The sequence below is a fragment of the Myotis daubentonii genome, chromosome 14, assembly GCF_963259705.1.
Source record: "Myotis daubentonii chromosome 14, mMyoDau2.1, whole genome shotgun sequence".
Taxonomy (NCBI): Eukaryota; Metazoa; Chordata; class Mammalia; order Chiroptera; family Vespertilionidae; genus Myotis; species Myotis daubentonii.
In genome coordinates this window covers 15,982,168-16,006,084 of record NC_081853.1, presented here as the reverse complement: position 1 = coordinate 16,006,084, position 23,917 = coordinate 15,982,168, and the positions used below count along the sequence as shown (strand labels likewise).

General features: G+C 40.1%; 1 protein-coding gene across 4 annotated transcripts in view; it reads right to left on the bottom strand.

Annotated features, from left to right (window-relative positions):
• ERC2 (ELKS/RAB6-interacting/CAST family member 2) overlaps positions 1–23,917 on the bottom strand; it is a 906,943-nt gene that overhangs the window by 830,386 nt on the left and 52,640 nt on the right. The window lies entirely within an intron of this gene.

The following is a 23,917-nucleotide window of genomic DNA, read 5'->3' as shown; positions in this document are numbered from 1 at the left end:
TGGGACAGCCATTATTGTAGGCACATTTTAGGGGCTAGAACTGGATCAGACAGTGGCTCAGTCTAGAACTTAACAATTAGGACTTATAGTTAAGCCAAGGAGATAAGGCTTAACTACAAACAACCAGAAGTGAGCCATGTTAAAAATGTACAAATATATACTACTAGAGGCCCGGTGCACAAAAATTTGTACACTCGGGGCAGGGGGGAGGAGGGGTGTCCCTCAGCCCGGCCTGTGCCCTCTCGCAGTCTGGGACCCCTCAGGGGATGACCACCTGCTGGCTTAGGCCCGGTCCCCAGGGGATTGGGCCTAAGCTGGCAATCAGACATCCCTCTGGCAGCCTGGGAGCCCTGGGCGAATGTCCACTTGCCAGCGGGGAGCAAGCCTAAGCTGCAGTCTGACATCCGTAGTGCTGCTGAGGAGGCGGGAGAGGCTCCCACCACCGCCACTGTACTGGCAGTCGTCAGCCTGGCTTGCAGCTGAGCTCCCGCTGTGGGAGTGCACTGACCACCAGGGGGCAGCTCCTGCATTGAGCATCTGCCCCCTGGTGGTCAGTGTGTGTCATAGTGACCAGTCATTCCCAGTCCTTCTGCTGTTAGGGTCAGTTTGCATATTACCCTTTTATTATATAGGATAGAGACCTGGTGCATGGGTGGGGGCCAGCTGGTTTGCCCTTCAGGGTGGGGGTCCTCACTGGGGTGACACTGGGGTGCCTGGCCAGCCTGGGTGAGGGGATGATGGCTGTTTGCAGGCTGGTCAAGCCCCCCAGGGGGACCCCCACCCCAGAGAGGTTTGGCTAGCCTGGGTGAGGGGCTGATGGCTGTTTTCAGAGTGGCCACACCTCCTTTAGGGTGGGGGGTCCCCACTGGGGTGCCTGGACAATCTGGGTGAGGGACTGAGGGCCGTTTTCAGGCTGGCCAAGCCTCCCCAGTGACAGAAGCTCCCAGCCTCTCCTTTTTTTCTTTTTCTTTTTATTCTGGGATTTATTTACCTTCTATAATTGAAACTTTGTAGCCTGGAGTGGAGCTCAGAGCCAGCCAGGGCTTGGCTTCCTCCATCGCCAGGGGCAACCCAAGGCTCCAGCTCCGTGTCTACAGCCGGCTGAAAGCAGGTATCTGGGGTTTATTTATCTTCTATAATTGAATCTTTGTTGCTTTGAGTGGAGCTTAGAGCCAGCCGCTGCAGGTGGGAAGTTGGCTTCCTCCATCATTGGGGCAACCAAGCCTCCTGCTTGCTCCAGCTCCATGGCTGCTGGCCATCATCTTGGTTGGATTAATTTGCATATAGTCGCTCTGATTGGCTAGTGGGCGTGGCTTAAGGCATAGTGAAGGTACAGTCAATTTGCGTTTTTGTCTTTTATTAGTGTAGATTAAAAATGTGCCAAAAATGTGTTTTAGTGAAATAGCATTTGTAGGAATGTTGCTAATCTATAAGAATTTAATACTTATATAGAAATTATGTTCAAATTTTAGCTAAATTATAAATAGAATGCACACATTGAGGAATAGCAAATCAACTTGAAAATGCAAAAATGCCATGAATTAAAATCCTTTACATTTACTTTGAATGTATTTAACAATTTGCTATTATTACTATAGAGCCCCATACACACACACACACACACACACACACACACACACACACACAATCTTTTATAAAATTCAACAGTTTGACCTTCATTGAATTTTTCCTAAGCCTCAAAGATTCTCATCACGCCATAGGTGTTCTTGGTTTCTCTTTAACCTGTGCAATGCAAAGTGATTTTCAAAATCCTTTAAAATGAACACGCCAATAAAATGGGCCTCCCTGCTGTTCCTCCCTGGTTTATTTGACTCTTCAGAGCCTGCCATTTTGCGTCGGTGAAACCTGGGATTAGGTCAGGCAGGTTCAAGATAATGCTCTTTCACCATGACAACACCATTGCGTCCAGGCCATGGAGAATGACAAGGAGATTTTATAACCTCTCTAGTATGGCTATTTTCATCGCCTGAACAGAGGAGAGGCTAATCAAATTCCATTTCAAGGAAGAATATTGTTGCCCTTATATCACCTCTTTCTTTTCCAAAAGTGTCCTCCTAAGAAATGTATGATCCAGATATCAATGCTAAAGAGGTGGGATTGGATAAGGAAACAGAGCAAGTCCCACACTCCTATCTCTAGCTCTCATTTTCAACAAAGGCTCTCTGCCTGTGGCGTGAATAATTTGGTGTGTAGGAAAAGCTGGAATTAACAGATGAATATTTTCTTATCCATTTGTAGACAGATATGATTCTCACAGATGATTCCTGTTTTCACTTTCCATTCTATTCCTCCACGTGATCACTCCTTTCCTTTACACTTTTCCAGTGTCATATTTACATATCCAAATCCCAACTAATCATTTTCATAATAAGTATTTATGGAGCACAAACTGTGGGCTATGACTATGCTCAGCCCTGAGCATACAATAGTATCCAAGAGAATCCACAGATCCTGGCCTTATGGAGCTTAAAGTCTAGCCTTCCTGTGGCTATTTTAATGCTACTCCTCCAGAAGGCCTTACATGATTCCTTTCCTTAGTCTACATGCTCACAGTGTTCCACCCTCATTGTACTTTTGGTCTGCATCATTTTCCACTCTGTATGGCCATTATGTACATATTTCATCTCCCCTGTCCATTCATTCATTTTTTAATCCCAACAGCACCTCACCCAATACCTTGCTAATAGGTGGCATCCCCCCCAAAAAAAATTGAGAGACTGAATAAAAAACACAAGAAATAAATGTATCAGCCTTTAAAATCAGCACTAATTACATTTCCAGAGTCTAAGGAGGAAGAGAAATTTATGAAAATCATGGAACAGTAAAACATTCGTAGTATTCGAAAACAAAGGGTACAAAAAAATTATAGTGCACATATTATATAATGTGGGGGTTTTTAAAAGAGGAACAAGTACTAGCCCACTTTCTAGACTGATAACACTCTAACTAAATGGGAAAAGCAAAAAATATGTGCCAGTTAAGTAACAGCTGTTAGGTGGAAAGTATTGATCACAGGGGAAAGTATTGCATGGGAGGAGGAAAATACACCAAGGAGTTAAGTTAATAAAGGCAGGAGAAACCCTGCTTGTCAGCCAGACCTGGAGGTGAGAGTCATAATTCAAGGAGAAAGAGAGAAAAATGCAGAGAAAAAGCAGGTCTCACCGTGGAATGAGCTGTATTGTTTAACCACAAGAGTAAGACACACAGAAGGAAGTTGACTGAGTAGTGCTATTATCTCCAGAGCTACCTACATAAGATTCAGTTCCCTGACAGGGTCACCCCAGTCCATGACAATGGCATGAGAATGAGAAAAGCCACCTCCACATGAAATGAAAACATCCCACCTTCAATGGCAGGTGTGGTCCACACATGGTCTTGTTAGTGCCACCTCAGGAATTGTGCCAAGCAAGGAAGACCAGACATTAGGTGGAGCCTGTGTTCTCAAGAAAGCTGACGTGTTGCTTCTCCAGCTGACATCGGCTAGCGTCAGCAGAGGCAATAAATCATCATGTCATTGTCTGGTCCCATTATCTCACTCCGTCTACCCTATGATTCTGTTGCTTGGAAGGAAATCCCAGAAATCAGGAAGCCCACACTGAGAACCCATAGAGGTTATTCAGAGCATTCAAGAAACCTACAGGAATTCATCACTTTGAATATTTCTTGCCACTCCCTTCTGGCCTGCAAAGTTTCTGTGGAGAAATCAGCTGACAGTCGTATGGGTATTCCCTTGTAGGTAACTGAGTTTCTTTCTCTTGCTGTTTTTAAGATTCTCTCTTTATCTTTTGCTCTTGGCATTTTAATTATGATGTGTCTTGGTGTGGTCCTCTTTGGATTCCTTTTGTTTGGGGTTCTCCGCGCTTCTTGGACCTGTAAGTCCATTTCTTTCACCAGGTGGGGGAAGTTTTCTGTCATTATTTCTTCAAATAGGTTTTCAATATCTTGCTCTCTCTCATCTTCTGGCACCCCTATAATTCTGATGTTGAATACCAAGAACCTACAACCAAGATTACTTTATCCAGCAAAGCTATCATTCAGAATTGAAGGTCAGATAAAGAGCTTCACAGATAAGGAAAAGCTAAAGGAGTTCATCACCACCAAACCAGGATTATATGAAATGCTGAAAGGTATCCTTTAAGAAGAGGAAGAGGAAGAAAAAGGTAAAGATACAAATTATGAACAACAAATGTGCATCTAGTAACAAGTGAATCTAAGAATCAAGTGAATAAATAATCTGATGAACAGAATAAACTGTTGATTATAATAGAATCAGGGACATAGAAAGGGAATGGACTGACTATTCTTGGGGGGGAAAGGGGTGTGGGAGATGTGGGAAGAGACTGGACAAAAATCGTGCACCTATGGATGAGGACAGTGGGTGAGGAGTGAGGGCGGAGGGTAGGGCGGGAACTGGGAGGAGGGGAGTTATGGGGGGAAAAAAAAAGAAACAAATGTAATAATCTGAACAATAAAGATTTAATTAAAAAAAAAAAAAAAAGAAACCTACAGGAATCTGTCACACCCTGACCTAAGAGGGTGAGACCCATCCATAGGAGGCCAAGAACAGGAAGTGAACAAATAACAACAGCTCTAAAAATCCAACTTCACAAAGGTTGCTAAATTTTGCTGGTTAAATGCACAGCTGACTCTGAAAGGGAGCCTAAAATAGGGCTGAAGTTTTAACAATGAAAAATCATCTCAGTTAATAATGCCTTTTTGCATTCAAACCAATGACAGACAGTCAAGAAAATAAATGACCATGTTGAACTCAGAAATGGAATAAAGTAGTCTTACAACGAAAAAAAAATAATCCTTTTCTCAAAAACCTCTCTCAAACAGGATAAAAATGTCCTGATTAGTAACTATTTACTAATTAGCTTTTCCATCAAGTGTATTTCACCTTCCACAAAAGATCTATCACTCAAATTCTTGGAAATCCTCCCACTGAGTTTCAAGGAAAATAATGACAACTAACTCAACAATGGGTTTCTAACGATGTACTTATCCCTACAACAAAAATAGAATTTCATGACTTTCTTCTCATAGCTTGCTTTTCAAGCTAAACTAACTCCAGGTCATTTCCCCCTACCCCTAAGTGATTGAGTAATGAGAATGTTATAAACTACATTAACAGTGAAAAGCAACACAGGACAGCAAATGGTTGTGGCTGATGGCCTGGTGCTTTGGGTTCAGAAGGATTCTAAAGCCAACACTAGTTTAGTGGGGAAGTCTCATGATTGATTATTGATTTCTGCCATTGGATGTAATCTACTGCTTTGGGTCTAGGTCACATCCAGGATTAACAGGAAGCACTATTCATAAGGACCCCTTCCAGGTAAGAGGAGATGGCCCACTTAAGGTTGGACTCTGATAGGCTAATAGAGCTGTGAACAAAATGCTCTGAAAGGAAAACCACTGAACTTAGAGCACCTGCTTCAGTTTCTAAATGTGAGTCATGCTATGTCAGCCTGAGCTTTACTTTCATCATCAGTTAAACGGGATAACGGCTCTTGCACTCGTCTGAAAGGATGGTGAAGGGTTAAAATGAGAAGCTAAGTGAAGCATTCAGACCACAACATATCTGAACACCTTTCAATCTCATACATAGAAGACATTCCAAAAATAAAAGCTAATTTGGATTCCCAGATTCCAGCATTGCAAATTATTCTCCACTGAAGATTGCCAGAAGGAACAGGAGGCTGAGTTGCCGACTGGCCTCTGGTCTGAGGAGGTCACAGTATCACTCCACCTATGTTTCCTGGTCACAGTTTTCAATGTGCACCACTGCCTACACCCCCCTCACCAGTGAAGAGATAAGAACAAAATAATGTCAGTGATTAACTTCTATCTAGAACTTTAGAGTTCGCCAATCATTGACCATGAGAAAACTCTCATGTCAACTAGTGGTATCATCATTCCCATTTTAGGAATCAGGAGACTGAGAAAGAGAAAGAGTAAAGGAATGGGAAGTGGAGAACAGGGAGAAGACTGCAGCACTGATTCTAAATACCATGCCATGTCTACTGTTTAGGTGAGTATTATCAATTCAAGTAAGTAGGTAAATTATGACAGCTGAACGATGACCCTATATTTTCCGTTATCACTTAGGAAAGGAATAAAGGAAATGAGCTTCAATTATAGAGGCAGAAATTAAGGTTTCATACAAGGGCGAGTGTACTGACAAGACAACCAAGTACAGAAATGGGTTACTAATGAGATTTGTGTAGAACATCTCTCCAGAGGGGGGAGAAAAATGTGCCTGCAATCCGATACTATTTTTTTATTTGCCAAATTAAAATAGGCCTATGGGCTTTAGGAAATTTCTAAAAATAACCTTCTCTGTCCCCTGGGCATCCCAAACCATTATCTGATGAAAGATTAATTTTTCCATTCCATGGATACTATTCAATTTTAAGTCAAATAAAATACTTACCAGTTGCCTACTGTGTACAATGCACAGTATAGCAGATGACATGCTGTGCAATGTATTCAAGTAAACATATTATAATCCTGTAGTGAGAAAAATAACAAAGATACTATTCTCTGCTAGATAAAGGTGAAGAGGCAAATCAAAGAAACAAACTAGTCTTTGAATTTTTAAAAATATTTCAAATATAAAATTATCAAGATGCAAGTGGATTTATCCAAGCAAAGTTATGTATGTATGTATGTATGTATGCCCATATAACATTTAATGCCACCACAACAGTTTTATTTCTTTTACAATGTTTTTGGACCCTGGTTATGGAAATACCTCACATCTTTGGCTCTCCATCCTGAACCAAGGTAACTTCGTGGAATAATTATTTCATCGTGATATTTGCTACCAACAAAAGTATCTGTCTATCTTCATGAGGCTCATAATAGGACAATTTGAAAATAAAGTAGTGAGCATGTGCACAGTGATTCAAAAATTCTTGTTTCTCTGGGGAGATGGAAAGGATTCACATTTGGAAAGGATTCACATCGACTCCCTTACTCAGATGCATTTCACCCAAAGGTACTGACACTCATTAACTTCTTTCTACCCCTCTTCTTTGACCATTGTACTAGGATTCACCACAGCATAACGTCCTCTTTCAGGACAAACCATCAGAATGGGGAAGCTTAACTAGCTTTCCAAACCAGTAAAGAGGGGGAAAAAATTCTTAAGTATTTATCTTAAAGTATCACTTGCATTAAGGACTTTTAGACAAGGTACAGTAGGAAATGTCTTCCCATAAAGATGGTGGTGGTTATGATCAAAGCATCTCAGTAAACAATTCCAGCTATTTCTAGCCTTCTCCATTCTCCTCTCTGGCCACTCGCTGTGGCAGGCAAAAAGTCCAAACAAGTTGCCACAGCCCAAGAAGTCTTGCCTGACATAGGAACCACCCACCTCCATAATCTCATCTGAAACTACTCTCTCTTCAGCTCATTCTTGTCCACAATTCTTTCCCAGTTGCTTCTACTTGCCACTTCCACCTTGAAGGTCTTCACACCTGCCATTCCCTTTGCCTGGAATGTTCTGTACTTCCACCCTCCCCTAGTGATCCTTCATAATACCGCTAAAATGTCAATCCATCAAGGAAGTCTTTCTGTTCATGGGTGAAGCCTCGGTTATGACCCCCCCACGATGTGCTCTTTCCATGACACTTATCACAATCCATTGTTTGTATGACTATCTAGTTAGGATAAATCATGCCAGACCAGTGATGGCGAACCTTTCGAGCTCGGCATGTCAGCATTTTGAAAAACCCAAACTTTACTCTGGTGCCATGTCACATATAGAAGTTTTTTGATATTTGCAAACATAGTAAAACAAAGATTTATATTTTTGATATTTATTTTATATATTTAAATGCCATTTAACAAAGAAAAATCAACCAAAAAATGAGTTCGCGTGTCACCTCTGACACGTGTGTCATAGGTTCGCCATCACTGTGCTAGACTATTAACTCTTGAAACCAAGGACTAAGTCTGTCTTTTTCACCTGTATATCTCTAATAGTTAAGACAGTTTCTGGCATATAGTGGGATTTTAATATATTCATGGAATAAATGAATGAATGAATTGAAAAAAACTTTCTAACCAAAAAAACTTTCTCCTTTAATTATTTTCCTAAATCAAACATGGGCCAGTTGACTGAAAGCCAGGATCAGCAAGCCATCAGCTACACCACCATAAACCTCTGTGAAGGCTGCAAAAGTATCACAGTACAAAGTCTAGTGAGCCATCAACTGGAGTTTCTTTTTTCAGGTAGTAAAATGTTCTAAAGGTGATTGTGGTAATGGTTGCTCAACTCTCTGAATATACTAGAAATTATGGAATTGTATATTTTAAATAGGTGAATTATATCTCATTAAAGCTGTTATTTTAAAATTTTCTGACTCTAAGATATAAAAAGCAAAGTACTGAGGTCTTAACGTATTTTATTTCCAACTTTAAGTTCGTTAAGTTGTCTTTGGATTTGGTCTTCAATTATTAAAAGAGAAACTGGAGGTTTTTTGTGGTTTAAGAAAGTATTCAAATGGAAACTGCTATATTTTGAATGAGACGTTTGGGAAAGAATACTTTTCACCAGTGGGCTCGGATCTCCTTTCACATGAACAGACAGCTCACCAAAGAGGAACTCCAGAGTGGTGCTACACTAAGATGCTGACAAAGAACTCAAGAAATGCAAACTGAAATGAGACTTCATATTTTTTGCTTATACTACTGATAAAAAGCTCAGAATTGGAAAATGTGTGGTTAAAGAGGAATTCATACTCACTGTTGGTGGGAGTGGAAATGTGCACAAGCATTTATGGTGGGCAACTTGGCAATAGCTATTAAAATTTTACATATTTATATCATTTTACCTAGGTATACCCTCCTAGTAGTTCATTCTTCAGAAACACTTGCTCTGTGTTGGGCAATTATTTATAATACTGAAAAACTAAAAACAAACCAGTTATAGTCTGTCCACTCAATAAAATATTTGATAATTGTTTTTAAAAATTAGGTGGTTTGCCTGGCCAGTTAGCTCACTTGGTTAGAGGATCATTCCAATACACCAAGGTTTTGGGTTCGACGCCCCCATCAGGGCGCATACAAATCAACAATCAACCAATGAATGCACAAATGGAAAAACAGATCGATGCCTCTCTCTCTCTCTCTCTCTCTCTCTCTCTCTCTCTCTCGCTCTCTCTCACTCTCTTGCTCTCTACCTCTCTATAAAATCAACTTTAAAAATATATTGTTAATATATGCATAGGAAAAATATAAAGGAATATGCTCTGTATTTAATGATAGTTAACATACTAGTAGAGTGATGGGATTTCCATTTTTTATGTTAAATATTTCTTTCAAGTTTGAATTGTATTGCTTCTGCAAGCAAAAAAAAAAATGAAAGGTTTTTTAATGTCTCCCTTTCCTTTGTTTGGCCCACTGGAGAATGGAGAAGGGGGTCGCAGCAATTACAACTGTCTCCAATTCTAGGAACAGGGACAACTTTCTACTTTCCATTGTGAAAAGTCACTCCCCTCCGCTTTTCTTATCTCCCACAGCCCTTCCTTTCTTCTTTCTCTACTTTCAAACTTAGCCACTTTCTACCTCAAAGTACTGACTGGCAATCAATCAATTCTTTAGGCTCCTGTTGGAGCACAAGTTCCTAGAAGACAAAGGACTCAATTCACCTTATCTTTAGGTCCTCCACAGCACAAAAAACAATGCTTGTACACGGTGTTCTGGAGAGCTTCAGCAAGCACATCAGAACTTTATAAACATAGTATTTATTTTTAAGTTTTTTATTGGTTTTGACTTTAAAATACAACAGAAAGAAAAGATTAAAATGTCTTCCTCCCAGTCTGGATTCTCAGTTCCTCAGTGCTTGACAATGGCTGTTACCAGGGTCTTGTCTATTCTTTCAGAGACAGTCTATATCAGCCGTGGGCAAACTACGGCCCAGCCCATTTGAAATGAATAAAACTAAAAAAAAAAAAAAAAGACCGTACCCTTTTATGTAATGATGTTTACTTTGAATTTATATTAGTTCACACAAACGCTCCATCCATGCTTTTGTTCCGGCCCTCCGGTCCAGTTTAAGAACCCATTGTGGCCCTCGAGACAAAAAGTTTGCCCACCCCTGGTCTATATACATGCATGTAATCCTACAGCCCCTTTCTTTACACAAATAGTAACATACACTCTGTTCTGTAGCTTGCTTTTTTCACTTATAAAATTATGCAAATATTTCATACTGATACATATAGATGGAATTAATAATGCCTTCTTTATCATATTGAAGGCTTCCCAATATTGCATTTTATGGCTATCCCCTAACTATGTTGGCCGGTCTCTCCCTGACATATTTAGTTAGTGTATTATTTAGGATAAGATCTCGTTGTGCTCAGATAACAGTGCCTTTCTTTACAAAAGTGTGGAAGTAAATAGTACAGGGCTGTTCTGTACCCTATAATAGCAGACACCCTTGTCCCTAACCTCTTATTATTCCACCAGGCACATCCTCATTCCAAGGTCCCTTCATGGTCCAAGACGACTGCTCGCACCCTAACTACAATGTCTATATTCCAGCCAACAAAGAGGGGGAAAGAGGAGAAAGGCATGCCCCTCCTTCTAAGTGGACTTCCCAGAAGCTGGACAAGCTACCTACACTTACAATTTAGTGACATGGTCATACTTTGTCACAAAGAAGGCTGGAAATGTAGTCTTTACTCCAGGCAGCCATGTGCCCACCATAAATTAAGAATTCTTTTACTACAGAATATGGGAAGAAACCAAGTGTTGGAAATAATACCATCTCGCCGTAACTGGTTTGGCTCAGTGGATAGAGCGTCGGCCTGCGGACTGAAGAGTCCCGGGTTCGATTCTGGTCAAGGGCATGTACCTTGGTTGCGGGCACATCCCCAGTGGGGAGTGTGCAGGAGGCAGCTGATCGATGTTTCTCTCTCATCGATGTTTCTAACTCTCTATCTCTCTCCCTTCCTCTCTGTAAAAAGTCAATAAAATATATTTAAAAAAAATAATAATAATACCATCTCTACCACAGGTTTCTTCCAATCTTTTGCAAGTCAAACAAAAAGCAATAAAGAATATCCCTATGTATCTGCATCTGTACACTTACCTGAGAGTATTTTTGGACAAATTATTATAAAAGGAATATGAGAGGTTTTAGAGATACTACTCCAATTCCCTCATTTTACAGATGAGGATTGACACCTAAAGAGGTGAAGTAACTAACCCAAAATCACAAAATTAGCTCCCACAGAGTAGGGTTGCCAGATAAACTACAGGACATACAAGAAAATTTGAATTTCAGGTAAACACATAATTTTTTATTATAAGCATGTCACATGTAATATTTGGGACATATTTATAATAAAGAATTATCCCTTGTTTATCTGAAATTCAAATTTAACTCAGCATCCTGTGTTTTTATTTGCTAACTAGGGGCCCAGTGCACGAAACTCGTGCACTGGGTGTGTGTGGGGGGGAGTGTCCCTCAGCCCAGCCTGCCCCCTCTCACATACTGGGAGCCCTCAGGCGTTGACCCCCATCACCCTCCAATCGCAGGATCGGCCCCTTGCCCAGGCCTGACGCCTCTGGCTGAGGCGTTCGGCCCGGGCAGCGGGGACCCGCAGCTGCAGCGCTCCGCTTTAGGCCCAGGCAAGGGACCCCTAGCTCCCGGGACTGCCAGCTTCGACCGTGCCCAGCTCCCATCGCTGGCTCCACCCCTACTTCCTGCTATCACTGGCCAGGGCGGCAAAGGCGCCTGATTCTCCTATCATGGCTGGGGGACAGGGCAAAGGCCCCCCAGCTCTTAGCTCCCCCCTGGGTTTCCGATCACTCTCAGTGGCAGGGGGCTTCTTCCTGCTTTCCCTTTCGCCTCCCTGCATTGTGCCTACATATGCAAATTAACCACCATCTTGTTGGCAGTTAACTGCCAATCTTAGTTGGCAGTTAACTGCCAATCATAGTTGGCAGTTAACTGCCAATCATAGTTGGCAGTTAACTGCCAATCTTAGTTGGCAGTTAATTTGCATATAGCCCTGATTAGCCAATGAAAAGGGTAGCTCGTACGCCAATTACCATTTTTCTCTTTTATTAGTGTTGATTTTTGCAGCTCTCTTCAGCAGAGCTAGGTTTAGAATTTAAATGTCTTGACTTTCTATCCCACAGTGTTTCCCACGTACATCACGGCCACGTCAAGTGGCCACGCAGTTAATAAATGAGGTCTCACCAACAAAGCACACCAGCAATCCACAGACAAAGAAAATACTTGCCAACAACGATTACCTTTTATAAGGGCTCAGACATCATGCTTAACTGGGCCATATGCTTAAATTAATTGCATTTTTCAATGTCTTAGATACGTGGGTGACAAACCAACCACTCCACAGTGGTTATAATAAATGCTACAATCCAAAAGCCATTAGAGCCCATGAGCTCCTCTTCAATAGAAAATGAGCTTAAATCAAAGCTGACTCCCAGGGCCTGGAAGAAGGCAAACCTTGCCAGAGTTCTGGTTTATTAGGCATGCAGAGCGGAACACAAGGATGCAATCTAGATATGATAAAGCAGTCAGAATTCCTTTGAAATTCAGTCACTTCACCATAGTGATAATCTCAGGAGAGGAACCAAGCTGGAAACCACAGTTATGCCAATAAGTATATTTCATTACATTCTGTATGTATGACTTAAAAAACTAAAACCTAACGAATTAGGACCTTCTCATATCATTTCTTTGTGATTACAAATAAAGAGCTCTGCACAATTTTTCACATGACAAGATTTTATAGATACACATACTTTTTATAACAAAGAAATCAAGAACCTTAGTTCTAAGCACGTTTTTCATTCTAAGTAATATACATTATTCCCCTAAAAGAGAACTTCCTTAAGCCTTAATTTTCCAAAATTTAGCACACGAGGCCAAAAAATAAATAAAAGAGTCTGATTATAATCCTTTCTCCTGGATTTAGCTACTAATTTCCAGGAAACACAAAGAACAAACCAACATTTTAAACTCCGCAGAAATATATTCAACGAAATCCAGGCTGCGGGAAGTGCTACAGGACAAATTATCTGGTCTCTTCAATAACTAAATAGCAAATGGGGAGGGAAAAAAATCGATGAAATTTTAAAAACACCAACCAATCACAATGTGTGTTTCTTATTTAAATCCTGATCCAAACAAATTGTTATAAAACAAAAAACAAAAACTATTGCACTTATGAGACAATGGGAAATGTGAACACTGCCTGAATAGCTGATAATATTTTTAAAGTATAGCTAATTTTTCAATGCATGAGATAATATTATTACAGTTAGAACTTCTTAAAGGTCCTTACCTTTTAGAGATAGAGACTGAAATATTTACAGATGAACTGATAGGCTATCTTGGCTCTGCATCAAAATAATAGAGGAGGAGGTGGGTGGGGTGTGGATGGCGTAGGAGTGGCCACAGGTTGATGGATTGGGAAAGATAATGGGAACACAGGGAGGAATTACACCATTTTCTGTTTATGCTTCCGCATGTTTGAAATTCTCCACAATTTTTTAAATTTCTAGAACATGCCAAAAAACAAACTAAAGCCAATAGCATAGTTATAAATATCTGAAGTATGGTAATAATCTATCAGAAAAAAATTAATATAAACAAACCCCATTGCTTCGGATCCTATTATGAACATTATAGTAATTTAGGTAAAACACTTTGTCTCGATTTTTTTTCAGAAGCAAGGATTTTACTTCCCTGTTATGAATTAAAATGAGGAAAAACACTACATGCTACAGTTATTTAAAACATTTAATTTTCCTACAATCCAGCAACATTAAGACCTCTCTCCTAAAAGCCGATTACTATTTTCCACCAACAAATTATTTTTTAAAAAAAACCCTAATGGATGATTTTGCTAATAATACCACAAAAACCATACTGTGAAGCAATTTTTATCAGCTGCCCTTCCCCTTGAATCCTCTTTTCGTTTACTTTCCTAGCCCTTCACTTACCTGAAAAGAGGGAAGCAGGAAAGTCCCAAGGTTGTCCAATATAAACAAGCCTGTGGAAACAACCTGTGAACTTTTCTAGCTCCGATAAAATGTTTATATCACAAAAGGCCAAATAATTTTTCATTAGGCCCATTCAACCAGGAGGTATAAAACACAGAGTGTTTTTTTGCAAGCAAAGCATCAGTTCAGTCTAGGCATCTTGTGAAGTGGTTAAATTGCTCCAATGAAGAAACTGAGGCTCTGAATTAACATCAAATGAGACAGTCAAGGAATAGTTGACTTTTACTCAAATCCCCCAACATCAGTTCCAATATTCACCCATCCCTGCAATATAAATACATACTCACACGCACAAATATTTTTCAACCTAAATTACTGTACTGTAACCTAATCAATATTTCTCTCATCAACATTCTTCCACATATCAAAGCCCACCTTATTATGCAAATGGCTGCAGTATATCCCATGGCAGAAATGTGCCATAATTCATTTAGCTAATCCTTTAAATTGGCTCTTTAGGTTTTCTCCAATCTTTGCCTTAGTAAAAAATGCGAAAAAAATAGATGGGCCCAGACTGGGGCAGTGGCCCTGAGCAAAGTCAAGGTCCACAAATTATCTAAGCCTTACTATTATCAAGGTTGACTAAAGCAAAATATCAATGATTACTTATTCTGTGTTTAAATGTCTGGATGGTATTTCATCATATTAAGATAATATGGACATCCTCCACTATTGGACATTTAGGTTGGTTTCCATGTTTTGTCAATACTCAAAATGGAATAACTATGATGAATATCTTTTTTATACTTTGTGTGCACATAATTCCTAGAAGAGGAATTACTGCATCAGAGAAAAGAATACTTTTAAGTCTTGATGCATATTACCAATTTCATTCCAGGAAACAGGTACCCATTTAAACCTCCAAAAGCAGTATGTGGTTTTGCTTGTTATATGTGGGTGACTATGCCCATCTCACCAAAATAATGTGGGCTTCTAAACACTCTATCTCCTCTCCCGATGGGTGGAGCCAGACCAGAGAGGAGACGCAAAAAGGGGCCAAGGGAGAGTTAACTTCACCCTCTCCATGAAACTGTGACTCCTCACTGGCCATCCCAGTACCTCACACCCAGGCTGCCTTCACAGTTGTGAGCTGTGTAGCTTCATAGAGCCCCAGGCTAAGCACAGCCCCATGACTGGCTTAATGTCTATCATCAATAATTTCTGAACAACGGTCCTGCATTTTCATTTTGTACTGAGCCACCAAAATGTTGGAGTCAGTCTTGCTCATACCCCCGCAGTGCCTTGGAGAGCGTGATGCACATAAAACACACTCAAAACTTTCCCCAAGAAGAACAATATTATTGTACATATAGGAAAGGGGGAGGAGAAAAATCAAACTAAATCCACATTAAATGCATTTTTAAAGAGTATGCATTGTTTTCCAAAAAAAAGTCATTATAAAATTACTGCTTAACATTGTTAGTTACACAGACATGGGGACAAATTAGAAGTCACAGAGATCCAAGGAATCATGCAAAGAAAAAAGTAAACAAAAATTTTTAAAACCTAGAAAGACAATAGTTAGACAAACACTAAGTTCAAAGTCAATGAGAATTTGGCTTTTTCCAATACTATATCATCTTCCCAGTGGGTTCTTGAACTGAATAAATGTGATTTCTGCTTGGAAATTTTCCTGAAGGCCATCTGGAAAATTGAGACAGATGGGATAAGTGTCTTTTTATTATATTATGAGCCACATAAAACAATTGTTCTCAGGAGCCAATAAAAACTATTCCAGAGGAACACAGACCACTAATCTTGCTACCCCCAATCACTCACCAACCCTAAAATTTAATAGACTATTAGTATTCCTAGTGTGAACACTGCCCTTTTCCCAAGTTTTAGTTAAAGCTTAGAAAGTATTCGGATTCTGCAGATGGATTCTCAGGGGAGGCCCTAGACTTCCTCAGGCCAAAATCATTTTCAGTCCAAGTCCACGTCCACATCTTTCTCACATTCCATGCAGACATGGTTGAGAATGTGTTATTAAATCTGGTCTTAAATAAACTGTTTCAGAATTACACAGGATATTTCTTAAGAATGGTGATTTCTGGGCCCCATGATGGACCTTATGAATCTATATATCTAAATAAAATTTCCAAGACTCAGAAATCTATATTTGTGTCCAACGTTGGGTGAATCAATGCAAAAACCAGAGTTTGTCACACTTCATTCTGCATCTGTGCACACTCATCAACTGGGGATTTTGTAAGAATGCAGGTTCTGATTCACTAGCTCTAGATGGGAGTTCAAAAGTGGACATTTCTTACAAGATGAGAGCAGTAGTTACCACCCTGGCTACAAATTAGAGTCATATGGGGAGCTTTAAAAAAATTTATTGATTTCCAGAGAGAAAGGAAAGAAGACAGAAAGAGAGAGAGAGAGAGAAACATCGATGCAAGAGTAAAACATCAAAGCAAGAGCGAAACATTGATGGCTGCCTCCCACACACACCCCCTTGCCCCACCACCACCACTGGGGATCAAGTCTGCAACCTGGGCATGTGCCCTGACCAATAATCCTTTTAGTGCAAGGGTGCCCAACCAACTAAGCCACACTGGCCAGGGCCATGGGGAGTTTTTAAAATCCCAAATTCTGGGGGCGGGTCTAAGATGGAGGAATAGGTGGATGCTAAGCTCACTTCCTCCCAAGAACACATCTAATGTATATCTATATTTAGAGCAATTCCTCCTGAGAAACAACTGTACACTAATTAAACAGCTCTGCACAACAAATGAGAGAGGAGAGAGAGAGAGAGAGAGAGAGAGAGAGAGAGAGAGAGAGAGAGAGAGAGAGAGAGAGACCTCATAAAGAAGGTTGGAGAACCACAAGAGCTTTCCAGAAGCTGAGGGAACAACCCAGGACAGAAGGAACTGGTAAGCACCACTGTTCATATTTCCCTTGCATGTGGATAGCAGGTGGAAGCTCCATCCAGGTTCTCTGGCCAACCTGCAGGGCACCATAGCATGTCTCCAGCCACCCTGCCTGGAGCTAGATCCAGCAGAAACAGAAACAGCATGCATATAAGAGACCCTCCCACCCAGAGAATGATTCAGCGGTAAGGCAGATTGCTGCTTCTGGAACCCACTGGGCTGCCCACACATGTGGGGCTTCCCTGGCTGGACAGTGTGAAGCCAGCAAAACACTGTGGTCCCCGCCTACAGAGCTACTCAGTGCAGAGAAAGTGTGGAGATAGTAAAGTGCTACTGTGTATTCATGTGGAGCTGCCCCGCCTGAAGAGAGTGTGGAGCTAGCAAAATGCCATGGTACCTACACAGAGGGCTGCCCGTGTGGAGTGAATGGTGTGCTGCTGTGCGCACATAGTGCTGTCCTGTCAGGAGAGGGTACAGAACTAGCAAAGTGCTACTGAGTACGCACACAACACTGCCCCACCTGGAGAAAGGGTCAAGTTGGCAGGATGTAAAGATGCAGGCTCATAGAGCAGCCGCCCCCACACTCCCCCCTCCGCCCCCCCCCCCCAAGATCCCACTCTGATGGTGGACAATTAAAGCAACAGGGCGCACACACACAGGGCTTCCCTACTGAGTGATTGGGGTGCAGTTGAGCAAGTGAGAAGCTGCACTGCCAAAGAGGGTGCACAACCAGTAGAGAGCAGGTGTACATGCATGCAAGACTGCGCCACCCAGAGAGGGGGTGGAGCTGGTGGAACACTGAGATGCAAAGCAGCCCTGCCCAGAACCTCCTCTGACAACAGACAGTTAAAGCAACAGGGCATGCCAAGAACACATCAAGCAGCCCTGTCTACACCAGGCAGTCCCACCTGAGTTAGGAAGGCAAGGAAGTATGCATACACCAGAATGCCTCACCTGGAACCCACTCCTTCAAGCCAGGCAACATACCAGGCACTGCACACACCTGCCCCAACTACAACCAGCCAGCCAAAACTATTCAACACACAGTCTACTCAGAGACCACTTTTTCAAGACTGAGAGAGTTAACTGTCCCGTCCAACTCATAGGAACAAAGACAGATCAACAAAATGGGCAGACAGAAGAATATGCCCCAATAAAAAACAAGAAAAAACGCAACAGAAAAACCCTAAGTAATTCACCTGACAAAGAATTCAAAGAAGGAGTCCTAAAGATACTCAACAAACTTAAGAGTAGGATATGGGAACTCAGAGAGCACTTCAACAAAGAGATGGAAATGTAATTAACAACCAATCAAAGATGAACAATACTGAATGAATAATACATTACATGGAATCAACAGCACACAGTGGAACCTCAGTTCTTGAACTTAATTCATTCCAAAAGGCTGTTCAAAAAGTGATTTGTTAAAAAACCAAATCACTTTTCCCATTAGAAGTAATGTAAATTGAAGTAATCCATTCCAGACCTACAAATGATTCCCTGTTTTAACCTTTTTTCTATAAGGTACATGTTTAATATACTGTTTAGTCTATAAATAAACAATTCCTGTCTTAAACTTATTGAACCACACCCTTTTAGCCTTAAACAAATCACTTTCAGCACTCATTCTAAGGTTGTCTTTCAGGTCAGCATGTAGCATTTTCACTTTTGCACATATCACTGCCTCCAAAATGCTGTCACCACTACCTTCCTTGCAATTATCCAAATCAACAACTGTTTTTCTACCTCTTCAATTTCCTGTGATCACTGTTTCTGAGTACTTTGACACCCTTAGCAACATTAGCACTCTTTTTTTTTTAATCTTTAAATTCTTTCTTGATAGCCTTTTATGTTTTAAAATTATACTAATCGTCCATTTCACCAACAACAAAAGCATTCTCTCCTTTGTTGCCTGAGAGATGCCTTTTGTCATACTGAGGTATCAGGATGAAAGAGCAGTCAGGTCGAAAACCGAAGTTTGACAACCAAGATAATTTTTCTGTAAACAACTTAGTTGAGAACCAACTTGTTTGAGAGTGGAGATATTCAAGAAATGAGGTTTGACTGTATTAGTTAATACAGGAGAACAGATTATAAAAATTTCAGAAGGCAAAGAGAGAGTGAAAGGGGTGAAAAGAATATTTTTAGAAATACTGGCTGAAAACTTTCCTAATCTGGGGAAGGAAACAGACATCCTGGTCCAGGAAGTACACAGAATCCCAAACAAGATAAACCCAAAAGACTCGCATCAAGACATATTGTAATTAAAATGGCAAAAGTTAAGGATAAAGAGGCAACCTTAAATTCAGCAAGAATGAAACAAGTCACATACAAGGGAAACCTCATAGGATATCGGCTGGTTTCTTAGAAGAAATTTTGGAGGCCAGAAGGGAGTAGCAGAAAATACTTAAAGTACTGAAAGAAAGGAATCTACAACCTAGAATACTATATCTGACAAAGTTATCATTCAGAATAGGAGGAGAAAGAACTTCCCAGATAAACAAAAACAAAAGTAATCCACAACCAGCTTACAAGAAGTGTTAAAAGGTCTTCTTTATGCCAAAAAGGTTATAACCAGAAATAATAAAATACAAGAAAGAAAAATAATCTCACTGGTAAAGACAAATATGCAATAATCACATTGAATCAACCACTTAAAAAGATAATATGAAGTTTAAAAAACAATAGTATCAAAATTAATTATAACTACTATAAATAATCAGAGGATACACAAAACAAAAAGATATAAAACATAACATCAAAAACAAAGACTGGAGGAGGGAATAAGATTTAGTGCTTTAGAATGTGATTGAACTGAAATGCCTATCAACTTAAAGTAGACTATTATAGATGATTGATGATAGATAGATAGATAGATAGATAGATAGACAGATAGATAGATAATAGACAGACAGATAGATATGAATCTCATGGTAACCATAAAACAAAAACACATAAAAAATACACAAGCCCTGTCCTAACTGATTTGGCTCTGTGGATAGAGCATCAGCCTGTGGACTAAAGGGCCCCGGGTTGGTTCCAGTCAAGGGCATGTATCTTGGTTACGGGCTCAATCCCCTATAGGGGTTGTGCAAGAGGCAGCTGATGAATGTTTCTCTCTCATTGATGTTTCTAACTCTCTATCCCTCTACCTTCCTCTCTGTAAAAACCAATAAAATATATATTAAAAAAAAAAATACACAAGCCCTGGCCTGTGTGGCTCAACTGGTAGGAGTGTCATCCAACACATCAAAGGGTCACGAGTGTGATTCCCAGTCAGGGCACATATCCAGGTTGCAGGTTTGATCCCCGGTCAAGGTGCATACTGACCGATGTTTCTCTCTCACATTGATGTTTCTCTCTCTCTCTTTCCCTCCCCCATTCTCTCTCTCTAAAGTCAACTAAAAAAATACACACAAAAAAAATGAATAGAAAGAAATTCAATGAAAACCAACAAATCAAAAGGAAAAAGATCAAGAGAAGTAAGGAATAGAGAACAACCACCACAAAAAAACAATTAACAAAATAGAAATAGTAATAAGCACATACTATCAAAAATTATTTCAAATGTAAATGGGCTAGACAGGAGAAGATTTTACTTTGGGTGGTGGGCACATGATGCAACCCTGAACCTGTAAATGTGACCTTATCTGGAAAAAGAGTCTTTGCAGGTGTAAATAAAGGTCTCGAGATAACAAGTGTCCCCATAGGAGAGAGGCAGAGGGAGATTTGAGACACAGATCTTGCAACATAGAAACCCACAACTGAAACCTATATGCTCATGTTGACCAATGTCACCCCAATAAATTTAATTTTTTTAAAAAGTGTAAGTGTCCTAAAAGCTCCAATCAAAAGACAAAGGGTGGTAGAATGGACAAAAAAAATAAAAATAAAAACATGACCCATATATATCTATGGCTTACAAGAGACTTACTTTAGGTCAAAAGACACACAGACTGAAAGCAAAGGGATAAAAAAAGATAGTCTATGCAAGCAGAAACAAAAAGAAAGCTGGCATAGCAAAACTCCTATCAGACAAAATAGACTGTAAAACAGAAAATATAAAAAGACACAAAGGAGGACATTACATAATTTTAAAAAAGCCGATCTAAGAAGAGGGTATTTCAGCTGTAACTAACTATGCACCCAACATAGGAGCACCCAAATATATAAAGCAATATAAATGGGCATAAAAGCAGAAATTAGCAGTGATATTAGAATAGTTGTGCACTTTAATACTCCATTTACCTCAATGGATAGATCATCCAGACAGAAAACTAAGGAAGAAATAATGGCCTAAATGCCACATTAGGGCAGTTTGACATCTATAGAACATTTCACCCCAAAACTGCAGGTTACACATTTTTCTCAAATGCACATGGAACATTTTTCAGGGTAGATCACAGACTAGGTCAAAAAACAAGCCTAAATAAGTCAGGAACATTGAAATCATATCAAGCATATTTTCTGACCACAATGGCATAAACTAGAAATCAACCACAGAAAAAAAAAAAAAACCTGGACAAAACCACAAATACGTGAAGATTAAACAACATGCTCCTAAATAATCAATTGATCAAAGAAAAAAATCAAAAAGGAAATCAAAAACTACCTTAACACAAATGAAAATGAAAACACAATCTTATAAAAAAATTATGAGATGCAGCAAAAGCAGTTTTAAGAGGAAAGGTTGTAGCTATACAGACCTAATTAAGAAGCGGGAAAAATCCTAAATAAACAACCTAAATTTACACCCAAAGGAACTAGAAAAAACAAAACAAAAACAAAGTAGAAGAAAGGAAATGATAAAGATCAGAAAAGAAATGATTGAAATAGAAAAGCAATAGAAAAGATCGATGAAACTAAGAGCTGGTTCTTTAAAAGGGAAAACTGAGCATCTCTAAAAATCTCTCATAAAAATTATCTGTAAATAATGAGAAAGATGTTGAAATATTAACGCCTCCTCCATGAGCACATCAAAATGCTCCCCCAGCCACCTCCCATCTGCTCGCCCGCCTCTTCCAACATGAGCACAGCCTCACTCGGTTTTCAGTTTATTTAATGTCTGAAAAGATTAAGCCAAAAATTGTTTTAACATGCTGCAAAGTATAATCCTCACATTTCAGACACATTTGGACACGCTAATTTAAAATATGGTGGAAAAATAGCATATTTGTGGGCTGTTTCTTGCCGTATTTTAAATGCATCCTTCATAAAATTATTTTCTCTATCAAGATCATATGCATGAACTTAACTTCTTTTTTTTTTCTTTTTTTTTTTAATATATTTTATTGATTTTTTACAGAGAGGAAGGGAGAGAGATAGAGAGTTAGAAACATCGATGAGAGAGAAACATCGATCAGCTGCCTCCTGCACATCGCCTACTGGGGATGTGCCCGCAACCCAGGTACATGCCCTTGACCGGAATCGAACCTGGGACCTTTCAGTCCGCAGGCAGACGCTCTATCCACTGAGCCAAACCGGTTTCGGCTGAACTTAACTTCTAAGTGAAATCACAACAGCAATAATAATAGCAGCTAACACTAACATTATTCTAAGCACTTTACACAGTCGTTCATTTAATCATCCTGTAATGTTATTATCATCAGCTCCATTTTACAGAGCAGAAGACTGAAGCCCAGAGACACTCAATGACTTTTTCAAGGTCACAGGGCTGATAGTAGCAGAGCCAATGCTTAAAACCAGGGCTCTGGCTCCAGATTCTATATTTTTAGCCATTATGCCAAACTGCCTACTACCTAGCTTTAATCTTTTCTTTTCCAATGTCTGTGGTCATTTTCATATTGCAGCATTAAAAAAAGCTGGAGGGTGAGTGTAGTGGGTTGAATAGTGGCCTTAAAAAAAGGTATGTCTAAATCCTAAGTCCCTGAATCTGTAAATGTGACCTTATCTGGAAAAAGAGTCTTTGCAAATGTAAATAAAGATCTCGAGATGACAAGTGTCCCCATAGGAGAGAGGCAGAGGGAGATTGTGATATGAAACAGAGGCAGATATTGGAGTGACGCATCTGCAAGCCAAGGAGTGCTAAGGGTTGCTGGCAGCCAGCCACCAGAAGCCAGCAGAAAGGCATGGAATGTATTCTCCCTCACAGCCTCTAGAACAGTGGTTCTCAACCTTCCTAATGCCGCGACCCTTTAATACAGTTCCTCATGTTGTGGTGACCCCCAAAACATAAAATTATTTTTGTTGCTACTTCATAACTGTAATTTTGCTACTGTTATGAACCGTAATGTAAATATCTGATATGCAGGATGTATTTTCATTGTTACAAATTGAACATAATTAAAGCATAGTGATTAATCACAAAAACAATATGTAATGATATATGTGTTTTCCGATGGTCTTAAGCAACCGCTGTGAAAGGGTCATTCGACCCCCAAAGGGGTCGCGACCCACAGGTTGAGGACCGCTGCTCTAGAAGGACCCAACCCTGCAGACACTTTGCAGACTTCTAGCTTCCACTACATGAGAGAATAAATTTCTGTTCTTTTAAGCTACCAAGTTAGTGTTACTTTTGATGCAGCCTCAGGAAACTAAGGCAGTGGGTCACACAGTGGGCCCAAAAACCTTGAACAGAAATCACATCCCCACTTTACAGATCAGGAAACTAAGGCTCAAAGTGAGGAATTTATCAATGTGCTGTCAGTCACACAACAGGTGGGTGGCACAGCCAAGTCAGACTCTAAACTACATGCTGGGCTCCCAACCCTAGGCCAGCCTCTTGTTCAGTATCTCTTCCCCACCTCTTTGAGAGACAGAATTGTACATGCATTTTTGAACCTGACCACCCAGGTAGGTGTCCTGATTCCACAATTTTCCAGCTGTAAACCTCCATTTTCTCATCTGTAAAATGGGAACAGAAATGACACCTACCTTACAGAGTTATTTTGAGGAGTAAATGAATCAATATGTAAGCTTGATATATAGCCGCTCAATAAATGTTAGCTTTA